The sequence below is a fragment of the Prionailurus viverrinus genome, chromosome E1 (genome assembly GCF_022837055.1).
Source record: "Prionailurus viverrinus isolate Anna chromosome E1, UM_Priviv_1.0, whole genome shotgun sequence".
NCBI classification, from domain to species: Eukaryota; Metazoa; Chordata; class Mammalia; order Carnivora; family Felidae; genus Prionailurus; species Prionailurus viverrinus.
Window position 1 is genome coordinate 44,805,080 of NC_062574.1, and position 15,600 is coordinate 44,820,679.

A 15,600-nucleotide genomic window follows, 5' to 3' on the forward strand; every position below is an offset into this window, starting at 1 on the left:
ACACAAGCATGACCAGAAGTGGAAAGTTCTAGATGATGAGCCAAAGGACAAAACTGTGAGGCCATAAGTTAGCTCCATCACCCTCAGGAAGGACAGAGGCTGTGGGTGGTAAACTGAGTCCCATGACTGTCAACATACTCTCTATGCCCTGCGTCAGGTGGGAGGCAGGACTGGCCTGGCAGGGCCACCTTTCTGTGTTTTCTGGAGATACACCAAATCAACCTCACCTGGGGGAAGGTGGACCCCTCTTCAGGTGCCCCTTCCTTCCCCACCCTTGCATGGTATTTCCTATAATTTTTTTTAATTAAAAAGAGAAAGAGGGGAAAAAATGAAAATTATGAAAATGAAAAAAACAGGAGGCAAAAAAACAAACAAACAAACCAACAAACCAAACACCTCACTGAAATAGTCTGGGGATTTACTTTTTTTTTTTTTTTTTAATCCTCAGAAAGTCCCTCCCGCTACCTGGTTTCTAAAACAGACGGTAAACACAGATGACATCAGATTGGACAGCACTGGGCGCCTCACCGCCAGGGGCTCCCGGCAGGTGTGAGACTGACAGGTTGAGAAAAGATGACACTCTTTCTATCATTAGAAGATGAAAACCAAGGGGGGAAGATGAGAGGAGAGGCTGAGTGCCGGGTGTGGTGGGAAATCTGACACCCCGCCAGCCGCTGGCCTTTTGGGTGAACTCCGCTCGTCTAGATGGGGTGACAGGGTGCTCCCTTGGGGCGGGCGGGCGTGTGTCCCCCACCTCTCAGGTGTCAGAGTGCAACTCACTCCGGGGCTCAGAGAGCGAGGCTGCCGTGCTCTTTGCGGCCCGGAGCCCCCCGGCCTTTCCAGACTGAATTCTGAAATCGGCTTTGGCAGCTGTGGCTCAACCCCGTGCGGCGTGAGGGGCTGTGTCTGCCACACACGTCTCGCACATACTGTCCGAGGACGTGGCCGGCCAAGCTGCGTCCACAGCACGGAGGGTGCAGATGCCAGGAGAGAGAGGCTCCACCCCGCCGTGGCTGGCTCAGGGACACCAAGTGAGTCATCAGGCCTGAGCAGTGACCATGATGTCCCAGGGTGAAAAGTGGGAGGCCCGGGGACGGAGCCCGCTGCACAGACGCGAGCCACGGTGACTCACATTTGGACCCCGAGGGGAAGTTCCATCCGCGAGTCCTCTGGACGGCTCCCGTCCCCCGGCTGAGGTCATCCCCACTGGCGCTCGGAACTGGGGCTTGTTTCGTTCTTTCTCCCAGAGCCCCCGCTTTTCACTCTCAATTACGGTTACGGCAGAAGTCCGCATCCTAGCCACCTCTCTGTCCCCACCACACACGCGTGACGGTTGGACCCGAGGAAAGAGCAGGTCCTCCCTGGGTGTCAGGTTTTCAGGTCCCCACGGGAGCATTCTAAGAGACAGGCTGTTTGAGGGGTGAGCTCTGGGGCACAAAGAGCCTGCCCCAGCCAGGCGGTCACTCTGACCGCAGGACAGGAAAGACACACGGGGAGTGAGGACAGCCCCGTCACCGTCAGGCTCCCTCTGACGGCAGGAGGAAGAGGTGAGGAAGACACAGGTGCTGCAGGGCACCAGGCAGAGCCCCCTGAAGGGCGGCAGGGAGACCACAGGGATGGCTGGGATCAGCCTCTCGGGTGTCCCCTGAGGGCAGCCTGCTCCCTCTCCTGTCCTTCCACTACTGGACGGGAAAAACAGGGGCATCTGGCCTCTCTCCTCCCAGAATTCTTCCCCCATTCCCTCTGTTTCCTCTTTCCCTTTGAGCCGAGCCCGCAGCCTACCGGTCTGATGCCCGATGGCTTCGAAGGCAGGGAGGAGAGGAGACTGACCCTCGCAGGGAGCCACCACCCCAGGGCAAGAGGCTAGCCTAAACGGGGCAATCACAGCTCCTGAGAAATGGCCTCGGAGCTTCTCAGCTCATCCCCACCTTAAATGTCATCCCGTTGTCACACGTATGTGATTGGGCGGGACAGGGATAGGCACCCCGATGGCCCGACCGATCGTGCCGTCACCCCTCAGCTGCTCTGCTCCTCTCCGTTTCCACACATGTGGCTCCCAGTTTCCTCAGTGGGAAAGGCTGATGCCCCCCAGGCTCTCGCTGGCCAGGGCCTCCTTCAAACCCCACCGGTGCCCCTGTCCTCAAAGACACCAGGTGGGCGGGGGCCTCGGTCTCAACGTCCCTCTTCCCTCTGTAGAAGCTCTTCCCAAAGTGTTCACGCGGCCAGCTCCTTCGAGCCTGTGCTCAGAGGTCCCCTCCTCAGTGAGGAGCCCTGCCTTATTCAACACTGCAACCCGCCCTCCCCTCCCCTGCCCGCACACTCGGCCTGCCTTTCCTGCCTACATCTCTGTTGTTTTGCAGAGCCCAGCACCTTCCCAGGTACTAGGTGATTAACATATTTACTATTTTGCTGTTTAGCATCCACCCTCCCCACACTCTCGGCCAGTTCTGTGACAGCAGGATGGCGTCCTCTGCCTTGAGCACCCGGGCACGGCCCGGGCACCCAGTAACGCTCCGTTAGATGAATGCATGAGCGAATGAAGGAAAGAATGAGGAACTCGCTGCCGTTCCCAAGGGCATGGAGGCCTGTGTATCTCAGGGAACGAACTGCTATTCAGGCTGAGGTCACCTGGGGAGGGAGGGGAGAGGGCGGGCTAAGGCAGAGGGAGCTGTTTTCACAAAGGCAGTGCCCACAGTTGGCCTGGAAATCCCCTCGGAGTCACTCATTAACACCCCGCCCCCCACTCACGCTCCCCTGCCAGTCACCCGAACTGTAGACGGCGGCCACACTGACTTCCCCGACTGACTCCTTCTCAGGCCCAGCCTCCCACCCTTCGTCCCCACTGCCATCTGAGCACCCGGTGTGTGCAGAAGACATGCAGGGAGGGAGGGATGAGATGGAAGAAACACCCACACCCAACAGAAAATAAGCTCCCACTCTGCCCCTGCCCCCATCTGTGAAGGCACCAGTGGGGGAGGGAGGCAAAGGTGAGATGAGGTTCCAGTGCCCTGGGCCCCCATGGTTACGGGGTTTTGAGGAGGTGAGCACATAGATGGCAATATGGCGGGCGGGGCGGGGGGAGGGGGGTTGCGCTGGGGGGTGGCGTGGAAACATTCCAGTCTTGGAGGTAGGATACGAAGCACATAAGTTTGGCTAAAAGGATCCGGATTTGAGTGGGGAGTCGTAGCAATAAGATTAAGTATCCAGTGAGGTCTGGTTGCTCAGATAACAACTAGAGAAGCATGACAGGGTTGCTTTTCTGTTTTATCTTTTTTTTTTTTTTTTTCCAATCAGAAAGTAGCCATGATGAATACTGGGTTTAAGAAAGCAGGTTAGAGAAAGCACAGGTAGGATTATGTGCGGAAAGAAAGACTGGAAATCTAAAGGTTGGCGCCCCCAGTGAGTATCCCGGTGTGTGCAACCAAAGTCAAGATCAGCAGGGTGGCCGGGAGAAGGGAGGGGAAGGATCAACTCCGAAAATCACTGGGGAGCAATGGTCAGGATTCAGGGTTCTAGGGGATGGGGGAGTTAACGCGGTTGGATACCTTCCTTCTACATGATCCATGAGGAATAAGATAAATAAGGAAGGGAACAGACAGGGCATCTATTATGATCTGGACTTTCATTTGTATTTTTGTAGTGTCTCATTTAGTTCGTGACCTCCCCTGACGACAAGGTATTAGCATCGCCATCTCATAGGTGAGAGGCTTACCAATTCACCCCAGATCGTATCCGGAGCTAAAGAGGGAAAAAACCCCGCTGACATTAAGTGTGTGCCTTAATACATCCCAGGCACTAGGCCAAGCACTTAACTCTGTATCCTCTCATGTCATGACCCAACATAGCAGGGATTTCCTTGCATCGTCCCCATTTAACAGCGGCGAAAACTGAGGTCTAGGGAAGTGAAGGCCATCGGCCTATAGTCACAAAGGGAGGAAGTGATGGAAGGCAACCCTGGGCGACTGACCGTTCCTCTGTCTCCTCACCTGCAGGCTGGGTAGAACACGCTGACCTGCTAGGGTTGTGACAGGTGGGAACGAGTTTGCCCAGGTAGAAGCTGTGAGAACACAGCCTGCCTGGAATTAATTGCAATGACCGTTAGTATTTATTAACCTGTGTCCCTGGACCTTCTCCGACAGCTAACTGCAAGGCTCCTGCCTGCCAATCACCCCTGTGGGCTGGCGTGCAGGTACAGGTGCATTCGGGATGTCTGGGAAGAGGAACTTGGCTGTAGAAGGAACAAAACCCACAAAGCAAGAAGGGGTTACCTTCTTGCAGCTCACCTTTGTGTCTTGCCCTTCTCTCTTGGTTCGGAGCACCTACGCAGGCCAGCCTCAAACGTCTGGTTTCACCTAGAAAAAGAAGGGAGAGTTACACCAGGAAATAAGACAATAAAACTCATCTTCAAGCTTAAAATGTAGAGGGAGTGGTCTCTGAATGCCAGACAGCCTGCCAAGGACATAGGAGTTTAATAGTTGTTTATTCTTTTTTTCCCCACTTATTTTAGAGGGAGAGCGAATGGGAGGGGGGGAAGGACAGAGAGAGAGACAGACAGACAGACAGAGAGAATCTCAAGCAGGCTCCACGCTCAGCACAGAGCCCAACCCAGGGCTCACTCAACCCAGGGATGATGACCTGAGCCAAAATCCAGAGTCTGACCCTCAACTGACTGAGCCAGCCAGGTGCCCCTGATTATTCTTTAATATAAAATAAAATTACATTCATTCTGAATAAAGGCAAAAATCCATTTCCTATGTCCGTCACAGACATGGCAAATGGAAGAATACTGTCAAAGAAATACAGGCTATTGGGGCGCCTGGGTGGCGCAGTAGGTTAAGCGTCTGACTTCAGCCAGGTCACGATCTCGCGGTCCGGGAGTTCGAGCCCCGCGTCGGGCTCTGGGCTGATGGCTCGGAGCCTGGAGCCTGTTTCCGATGCTGTGTCTCCCTCTCTCTCTGCCCCTCCCCCGTTCATGCTCTGTTTCTCTCTGTCCCAAAAATAAATAAAAAACGTTGAAAAAAAAATTTTTTTTTAAATTAAAAAATTAAAAAAAAAAAAGAAATACAGGCTATCATCTTAATAAACAACACCTACAATAAAATGAAACGGATATTACATTGGATAGCAATTTTTTTTTCAAGTTAAATCTTACATTCACAGTGAATCTTTAGTAAAAAAAAAAAATAATAATAATCTCTTGCCACAGGCCTGAGTTGTTCTGGTTTTCAGGGTCCTTTTACTCAAAGACTCCTATGACACTACTGAATTGTGTATGTTCTGACTTTATGGTATGTCTGAATTCATCAGATGGGATAAATCAGGAGGACCATCTAGCTCTGTGCCTGCCCCCTACCATTGTTATTAGCTTCACTTTCATTTATTCCTTTACGTGCTTCTAGAGAGCAAGGCTATTCCATGCCATCCATATAATTCCTGAGCATAGTTGCTGCTGCTGCTGCTAAAATAGATATTTAATCTTTAAATCCAACCTCTGTTCAACCTGATTCAGACACCAGGAAGAGTAGTATTTCAAAAGGTGTTTAAGATAATAGCCCTATTCTAAGCTTCCCCATCATTAGGCTCAAAGAAATCACTCTAGACCCCCAGGTTGGCAAATGAAAACAGGGAGAAGAAAGAAAAGGGGGAAAAATAATACCATCAGATTTGAAACAGAAAACTTGTAACCTTCACTCACAAGGGGAAGGATTGTTTGGGTGGTGTTTTGTTCTTTTGCTGGATGCACACATACATCATCTTGGGGCCCGAATCACTCCCGCGGTTTCTAGAGTTATGGAAGACAGGGTCCATGCTGGTACTCTGTGGCCAACCCCGTCCACCAATGCCCGCCAGCAGATCGGCATCCTCTGAGCCACACAACTCCCTCCCCCAGTCCTGGGGACACGCATCTGCCGAGCCAGCTTCTTCCACCATGCCCAAGAACTTATCCCAAGAGCAACCTCAAATGCAATGTAGGGCTCTTGAGTACAGGGCAAGGAACTCAACAATTTTAGCTCCGCTGAGCCATGCAATACTTGAGACATAACTAAATGACTCACCCATGCTAGAAAGTTCATCAAAAAGAAGCAAAGCAAACCACAACGTATCCTCCAACTTCAACTTGGGCACCAGAATGGATTCCCCCTCCTGTTACTACTTTATGTAAGGGCACCCCCACGCCCAACCTGTGTTCAGTTCATTAGGTGGAAAGCATCCGATAACCCCATTCGAGTCAAAGGGCAGATGAGTGGAAATGCTTCCAGTCTCACCCTTCCAGGGGACATAGGACATTTAACACAAGGAGGTCTAAGCTCACCGTGCCCCCATGACATTTCGATTTAGCCAATGTAGTAGTAGACTTTGGGGAGTGGGGGCCTTAAACCCTACAGAGGGGGAGGAATGGTTCTCCCTGCCTAGGCTCCCAGACCAGGCTACTCACTGAAATCACTCCCCTTGGCAGCTGGAAAATCCTACAGCAGCCTGGGTCCCACTCCCAGCAGCTCTGGTCGGTATAAAGTAAGGTCTGAGCATTGGGTTAAGGAACACGTTAAGTTCCCCCAGGAAAGTTTAACATGCATCAAAATGTAAGGATCAACTGGAGAATCCGTTAAAATTCAAATCAACAAGTCTGAGGTGGCAGCCTGAGATTCTGCCTTTCTAATACGCTCCTGGGCCGGCCCAATGCTGGTGGTCCCACAGAACATGCTCAGTAGTCAGGGCTAGCAGGGATGCCCTCAAACACTTTACATCCCCTTCCGCAGAAACCTCGGGCAAACTGACCCCACCCTGCCCCACTCTCCCCGCCACCTCTCCAGCAGGCCCCAAGACCTACCCCGCTGACTTGTGGAGTGCCAGATGGGCCACATCCCAAGAGACAGCTGCCCCTCTCCCCCTCCCCACTTAACCCAGTTCTCAGCAATCCAAACGCTAGCCTGAAACACACTCTAAGAAACACTGCGTTCAACGGAACAGTTTGTTTCTGCTCTGGGGGTTTTCCCCTTTGCTTTCTGTGTCAAGGTGCCTATCCAGGGCAGGCGGGAAGCCTGGGGGACCATGGATACAGCCTCTCCCTGCCCACGGCATAGTGGCTCAGCACCTGCCACACGGAGCCCTTCTGTGGCCACACACCCACCTCCCAGCTGCCTATTCATTCTCGGTGCAGACTAGGGCAGGACAGGGAGTGGATGGTGTTCCCTAGAAGGTGGCCAATGGCAGCCGGCCACGCCCGGCACCAAACCTCTGAGCTTGCATCGGGCTACCCACAGCCTGCCCCAAAGGTCCCTCCCTTCCATCTGTACCCCCCACCCTGACCAGTTCCTTCCAGACATCTCCAGGGATACCTGAGCCAAACCCCACCTAGTGGCTCTTGGCCCAACCACCTCGGCCCAAGATGGAAGGGGCGGATCCTCCCGGATACCTGCGACTGAGCCACTGAAGGCTCAGCAGGTGAGGCCACAAGAAGACAGGAGTCTGGAACACGTCCAGGCCACGCCAGCCCACGCTGGTCTCTCCTCTCCGCCCACGCTGTCAGTCCCGCAGACAACAGAAGGCCACACGGTGCAGAAGACTAGGGGAGGGCAAGATCAAACACTGGGTCCCTCTTTGGTCAAAACAAGGGTTGCAGTTTAGGAGAATTCTTGGACCTTCTGAATGGGTCCAGTATCAGAGGGGAGTGACTTCTACAAAACAGGCCAGGGATTTGTCAGCTGGCCAACCCCCCGGGCCCCATTTCTAAGAAGGTACCTGAGGCCGATACTCACTGAGCACAGGATGCAGTGCCCAGGACCCCGATTCATGAAAATGTTCTAATTTCTTATAAAATTAGAAGCAATAAAATGAGTATAATTTTCATGCCTATATAACAGTGAATCCAGCCTGGATGATATTCACCCTTAAAATCACTGCAATCATAACATGTCATTTTTAGGGGTGCCTGGGTGGCTCCGTTGGTTGAGCGTCTGACTTCGGCTCAGGTCATGATCTTGCAATTTGTGGGTTCGAGCCCCGCATCTGGTTCTGCGCTGACAGCTGGAGGCTGGAGTCTGCTTTAGAATCTGTGTCTCCCTCTCTCTCCTGCCCCTCCACCGCTCGTGTGCTCGCTTTCTCTCTCTCTCTCTCTCTCTCTCTCTCTCTCTCAAAAATAAATAAGGGGCGCCTGGGTGGCTCGGTGGGTTAAGCATTCAACTTTGGCTCAGGTCATGACCTCACGGTCGGAGGTTCGAGCCCTGCCTCAGGCTTGTGTGCTGACAAGCTCAGAGCCTGGAGCCTGCGTCGGATTCTGTCTCCCTCTCTCTCTGTCCCTCTCCTACTCATGCTTGCGATCTCTCTCTGTCTCTTAAAAATAAACATTAATAAATAAATAAATAATAAATAAACTTAAACAATTGTTTTTAAGTAATAAAATGTCGTTTTGAACTTTTTGGGGGGAGGGGTGGGGAAGGGGCTCACGAAGGCAAAAGGGCCTAAGGTCATGAGCAGCTCATCCAGCTCAGAGTCTGACTTCCTTCCAAACTCCAACCTTGCCACCCTTTACGCAGATCCTTTGTTGAATGCCCTTTCTCGGAGACCCGCACCCCAGCCCGGAGGCCTTCCCCCAAGTGCCTCCTAACGACCCTCCGCTGACTCTGTCCCAAGTCCTTCTGTTCCATGCAGGTGTGCTGGGCCTGCTTTGGACCAGGCAGACAAGCTCCCACCCCCGCTCTGTGGAAGCAGCTCAGCCTGGCAGACACAGAGGCATCTCTGAAATCCAAACACGCACTCAGCCCCCTGCAGCATAAACACTGAGCACACCTCACACCCAGGCCTATAAAAGATAATTACACAATCTGATCTGGCAAATTAGGGCCACAGAACGTCTAATTCCTACAATGAATTCAAGGGCTGTATCGGCAGGAAAAATTAACCCAGATCTTTATTGGGATTCGCCCCCAGGTCAGGATTAGGGTTTATTGGTCTTCTTTAATTTTCTTGCTGGGGATGGGTAGAAAGGCGACCTCTGCTGCCCACCCCCACGGCCCCGCCCTCACCTCCCCACCCCATCCAGGTTTGGCTTTTAGACAAGCAAGCTGACCAGTGATCTTTCCCACAAACGAAGTCACTCTAGCTAATATCAAACAAAGCACAACTAGAAGAGACAGACAGATAGATACAGAGATCGATCGATCAATAGATCGATCGATCGATCGGTAGGTAGGTAGGTAGGTAGGTAGACAGGCAGCCAGTTAATTTTTCACGAAAGGAAAGTTGGGACATCCCAAACCCAAATCAAGGGCTTTATTTTATTAGTTGGCACTAACTCAGTACAAGTAAACAAAAGAACTGACATGCCCAGCTGGCAATTTACCTCCTAATTATTCTGGCTCAACTGTGAAATGTGTACTTGGAGAACAATCATGTATACACATTTCCCTAAATACACTGTTTCTCTCTCCCTCTCTCTCTCTGTCCATCTCCTTCCCACCTCCCTTCCAAGGAGCCTTCCAAGAGGAGAGGCCTCTTAAGAGTCGGGTCCTACCTCCTTAGCTCATACACAGCCAGATCACCAAAGACCTGTTACCGGAAGGTCAGGGCAAGCCGACACCACGTGAGGATTATCCTTCACCGAACCGAAAAAAGCATTGTGGCAGGACAGTGAGGTTTTCCCTCTCTTTCCCAGTGTACCTTTCTGGGGGTCTCCTCTGGGGCAATAAATTCCCTACCTGGACTCCTAAGTCAGCCCTACAGATGAAAGATGAAACACTGGTCAACAGAGCGGGATTTAGTGCTCACGCCTTAGTGGCTACTGCAGAGGGAAGTCTGTCTGAGAAATAAGGAGGTGATGAGCACAGAGGCAGAGGACCACTCGATGCCAGCATGATCTACCCCAGAAATTATTTCGGTGTGCCTCTCTAGGAGACTGCCCCGGCTCAGAGAAAAAGCACGTGCTTCCATAGGCTTTGATGTGGAGCCCACAGAACGTTTGCTCTTATGGGAATTTATTGTATATGGACAACCTCAGCTCAAAAATATACATATGGGTGAGTGAGTGACTGTGTCTTTGTGTGTGGCTATGTATATATGTGTATACACCCAGGACAATGAGTTTATGGGAAAACAAACCCGTTCTAAACAACAGCCTCTGACTTAAAGCAACAGACATGCGGTTTTCTTGTACCAAATCCATAAGGATTCTAGGTGACCCAGTTAAGAGCGGAGGAAAGGGGCGCCAGACCGTGCAAATTTACTGTCAGCTGGATTACAATCTCTGTAAAGAGCTCCAGCCAAATCTCAGATTCCGACTCCAAAAAGGTTGAGACGAGGGTATGCTTTTAAGAAGGAGACAAACATCCATTCCATGCTGACTGCTTTGAGGGGTCGTGGAAGGAGGAGGGAAGCAGCCAAGAAAAGCGTCTCTCTTTCCGAACAGTGACTCTGCTGACGCAGGCTTTATTTTGAAGCACTGACCATTCTAAGCCCAGAAAGACGGGCAAGAGGATGTCGAGTATCCGTCAAATCCGTCGCAGACGGACGACACAGAGTCTTGGCGAATGATCAAACGTATGTCACACACTTCTGGGTTCTAGGGTCAGAGAGTCTAAGGTTAAAATCCTAGTTTGACCACAGCTAGCTGTATCACCGTGGACCCCTTCCTGGGTGTCCATTTTCTCACCTGAAAAGCAGAGACAGCAGTAGTGACCATTCTTTGTCACTAGTAAGCCTTCCACAATGGTTAGCCATGATCATTCTTGTTATTTCTATTTGAGGATGTAAAACAGGGCTGCGCTGGTCTGTATTTCACAAATGGGTTCTTGCTACTAAATTAAACCATTTGTTCAACTGTGTAGCATATTACCTGATCAATGGAAAGTAACTGATAAATATAACTGCTATCAGTGTAAAAACAAATAGGTTACAGAATTGCATAGTTAGAAAAACAAACTTAGGGGTGCCTGGGTGGCTCAGTTGGTTAAGCATCCAACTTCAGCTCAGGTCACGATCTCGCAGTTTGTGGGTTCGAGCCCTGCGTGCTGACAGCTCAGAGCCTGGAGCCTGCTTCGGATTCTGTGTCTCCTTCTCTCTCTGCCCCTGCCCTGCTCACACTCTGTGTCTCTCTCCAAAATAAATAAACATTTAAAAAGATTAAAAAAAAAAAAAAAAAGAAAAACAAACTTGGAAGGAGAAAGCAAAAGGTTAACCATTGCCATTTTTGGAGGGTAAGTTTATGGACAATTTGTTTCATTTCTGCATGTCGAAAGTGAATAGGCATCGTTTGGTAAAGAAAAAAAGTCTTGGTATTTAAAAAAAATACAAAAAAAAAGGGGGGGCATTCATCGTCTTCAAGTAGAAATAAAGCTATAAATGCAGTTTTTAAAAACCAGCCGAGGGACGCCTGGGTGGCTCAGTCGGTTGAGCGTCCGACTCTCGATTTCCGCTCAGGTCATGATCCCCGGGTGGTGGGATCGAGCCCCACGTCTGGCTCCACACGGAGCACAGAGCTCGCTTAAAATTCTTTCTCCCTCTCCCTCTGCCCCTCCCCCGCTCACACTCTCTTTCTAAACAAAACAAAAAACAACAGTCAAAACAGAAGTTGCAGGATTGCTTGTGAAATCAGAAAGAGATATTGCAAGCTCGCCCCAAAGTTGGGGTTTGAGACCAGATCTGGCAAGGGTGCCCCCTGGGACCTCCCGTGTGATCCACAGACCAGGGGTCAGACACACCCAGGCGGCGAGGGGAACAGCCCGCAGACTTCACTGACAGGAGAGCGGCACTTTCCACTGAAGGATACAGTCAACATTGGCTTGAACGGTAAACTTGACCAAGAATCCGAACTCAGCTGACAGGCTGCAGGCCAGAGGGTTAACAGACCTGCTCCGTGGCATTTTCCAAATACCTGTGCCATTATAGACAGAGGGCTCTGATGACACTAGCCGTTTTGGTTCAGGACCCACGGCCCCGTGCACTTCCCGGAGCCTGTTACATAAGCCCGGGCTGGAAACAGAGGCCAAGCTCCATGGAGACTCGGAGGCCACGCCAGCAGTTAAGGGCCCGCTGCATGACAGCGTGGAACAGGGAGGGTGGACTTGAGCCTGAGAACCAGGACCCTCATGGGCCTCACTCGGGGTGCCCAGGTTCAGGAGTGTCCCCCTAACCTCCTCTTCCTCCTGGGTCCAGCATACAGGGGGACCCCACGGCTCAGGCCTCAGCCCGGCTGAACGGCTGTCCTTTCCTCCCGTTCTTGAAGACTTCTCAAATCCCTGCCCCAGTCCTTTTTCCCAAGCCCCAGCGTGCAAGCCGCAGGGCAGGCTGATCACCGATTTCCAAAGAACTTCGAATTCTCCACCTCCAAAGGGAACTCCTGATCCCCTCAACCAGGCTCCCCTCGGAACCTCTCCATTTTCTGTGAAATGAATTTCACTTCACTCCCTCCGTTATCCACATGGGCAATATTCCCCCAAATCACGTGAATCACCCTACCTCTGCTCAGTTCTTCTGCAGGTGGTGTTCATGATCTGTCTTCTCTTTTGTCCCCATGGCCCTGACCATAGCTTAGGCTCTCTCTAACCTCAGGTCCAGAACACCCCCATAATAAAAATGTCATTTGTTGAGCATTTACTGTGTCCCAGTCTTTTACATGTGTTCCTTTACTTAATTCCCTCATCTTGTGCTGCCGCGTCTCACTCTGTTCTCTCTCCCTCTATACACGAACTCTATGTCTGGGCTGAAAAGCTCTGCAAAGTTCTTTGGTGCCTCGGGGCCCTTGCACGTACGGTGTCCTCAGCCTGAAACACTCTGTTTAACTTCCAAAGTCTCAGCTTAGACTGCCACTTTCTTGCAGAGGCCGTCCATGATGACTCTATTACACGGGCCACCCAAGCAGTAAAACCCACTGTGTTCTTCACGGCACTTAACCTAATCTGAAATGATCAGATGTATTTATTTCATTTTAGTTTGTGTGTCTGCCTACAATCTTACTTCCAGGCTATGAGATTCCTGCGTGCAGAGATGATATCTGTTTGGTTCTCCACTGTACGATCAGCATACATTGTAGGAGGCAGCCCTCTTTTGGCTAAATGAACGACTATTAGTACCCCTGCGTGAAAGGTAAGGCAATTGACATACAGAAAGATTTACAACTCGCTCCCGGTCACGAGGCTACTAGGCAGTGGAGTCCACACTTGCACCAAAGCTCTTCTGGCTCCAAGGGGAAAACTGACGGCCACCTTGCTATTCTGCCTTCCACGCTGCAGTAACCCCCCGTGTGGGCTTTCCACCTGCCTGATCCAGACCCTTCTGTATCGCTCTCCTAGTTTATCATTCTAAAATACCAACTACGTCTACCAAACTCTGCTCAACCGTTAATCAGCGGCTCCCTACTGCCTTCCACGCAGACTGCATGCGCCCGCCTGAAATCAGAGGCCATCTACGCTCTGTCCTTCCTCTTCTCTCCCCAGCCTCGTCTGCAGGATTTCTCTGCTTCTTATCTAATCTTCGTTCCCCACACCTGCAACGCCTCCCTCCCTCTGCCTCTCCCTAACACCTTCCCTTGAGGCCCAGCCCTGGTCCCACCTCCCACGAGAAGCCGCCGGACTTTCCAGCCTTCGGTGGTGGCTCGCACTTGAGCCACAGTATTACTGGCCGCCCCACAGGTGCCCTGAACATGAGGTGAAAGAAGGAAGAAGTTCCCTATCCTGTCTCCCCCCACTCCTGCCCGCTGCAAAGAGACCTTAAATTCCTTCAGGGCGGGCAACATGCCTCCTGCGTTGGGATCCCTGGAGCCCAGTATAAACCCTAAATGAGAGGAACTTTGTTGCTGCTATGTGCCATACTCTGGCCTGCAGTCCTCCAAAGATGGGGGTGCCTGGGGAGCCCAGGGGGCTTAGTCAGTTGAGCGTATGATTTTGGCTCAGGTCATGATCTCATGGTTCTTGAGTTCCAGCCCCGCGTCGGGCTCCGTGCTGACAGCTTGGAGCCTGGAGCCTGCTTCCGATTCTGCGTCTCCCTCTCTCTGCCCCTCCCCTGCACATGCTCTGTCTCTCTCTGTCTCCCAAAAAATGAATAAAAATTTTAAAAAAAAAAGCTAAATAAACATTAAACAAAAATTAAAGACAAAGATGGGGTGACGGCACAACAGCAAAACTCTCTCACTTAGTGCCCTTGGAGGCTGGCTTCTCAAGCCTTTCCCACCCCACCTCCACCTGGAACTGCTAACATTAGGGCTACTCTGAACTCTCTCCTGGGTCTTCCCTGAGTAGAGTCTCTGACATGAACCTAAAGACAGAGCCTAACCCACTGGGCTTAAAAGGGAGGGGAAAAAAAAAAAAAAAAGAAAGTTTACAAGCCCATCCGGTTTTCTCTTTTAAAACCACCTCTTTGCCCCCAGGGACACCTTCCGCATATGGTGTCAGAAAGGACCCTCCCAAGTACCCCTCGGGAGGGGAGCATCAAGGCGGAGCATCCCTGGCAGGGATCAGCACGGCCTTGGGGCCAAGTGTTTGCCGAGGGCTGCTGGGCAGAGGTGCGCGAGGCTCCCGGTCCCCCGCCCTCCCGCCAAGTCTTGGCCTCCACGTGCGTCGGTTTCACCGTGGTTAATGGAAAATAAAATGCTCAACTCAAAAACACTTTTCCGATGATATTTTAAGGGAATATGAGATCACAGAAAATCAGGGAGGTAAGTTGAAATGGTGTAACCCCAAGCCACATTTTTTTTCAAAGAATGCCCTGAGGGTGGGGTATGTATCTGGGGAGACCTTACCCTAGAGGCTACCTGGGCAGCAGCGACCCTGATAGTTGCCACGAAAAGTCATGATGCTACCTGAACCCACACCCTCCCTGCAAATAGCCTCCTCCCCTCTGAGGCCCAAAGGGACCCCGAGGTCCCTTTAGCTTTACAAGAGCTGCCAACAGCCCCCACCCCGCTCTTGCCAGCCAGGTCAACACTCTGCCTCTGCCAGAGATACCAAATGTTTCCTAAACCCACCCCAAGTCCAGCTCCCTGAGCTATGAATAGTTATTAACATTAACTCGGGGCATTAATTAAAAACCGTTCAGCCAGGCAAATTCTCATACTTTTAAAAAGTCATTTGGGTAATCGCCTTTCCATGCCACAAACTTTCCAAACGACTGACAGGTTGACATTTCATAAGGTTGTTTGTGTTAATCAAGAAGAGGGAGAGAGCCGGTGTGGTTCCCCAGTTCATTTTTCAGGTGCCTTGATTTATTGATTGGCCAATCCCCACTTAATAGCTGTACAGCAAGGCTCGGGGAGAAAGAGGCCCCCACGTCCCCGGGGCTGGGGTCGGGGCTGGCGAAGAGGGAAGTGCCCCAGGGCACTACCACGGCTGTCTCCAACTTCCTCCCCTCTCCCAACACCCAGCAACCAGTTTCCCCTGGGACGCACCGCAGAACCTCCCAAACTTTACTCTGGGCTGCACACCCCCTGTCCACCAATGAAGGGCTACTTCCTGCACAAATATCCAATGGGGGGGGGGGGGGTGCTATGTCGGCAAACTTAGGAGTCTGAGGGCAGTGGGGACTAGGCTCTTAAGCTCTCAAACTTCTTTCTTAAAGCGGGAGAACCCAGAACCAGGCTGGAGTGTGTGAGTGTGAATCCCACCACCTTCACCA

The 15,600-nt window shown here is 51.5% G+C and overlaps 1 long non-coding RNA gene across 1 annotated transcript in view; it reads right to left on the minus strand.

Moving 5' to 3' along the window:
* The window catches only part of LOC125151288 (uncharacterized), a 158,842-nt gene that overhangs the window by 15,713 nt on the left and 127,529 nt on the right, over positions 1-15,600 (minus strand). Inside the window, exon 2 of the long non-coding RNA XR_007146719.1 lies at positions 4,284-4,352. This is a non-coding gene — a long non-coding RNA (uncharacterized LOC125151288). The remainder of the gene's footprint in view (positions 1-4,283; positions 4,353-15,600) is intronic.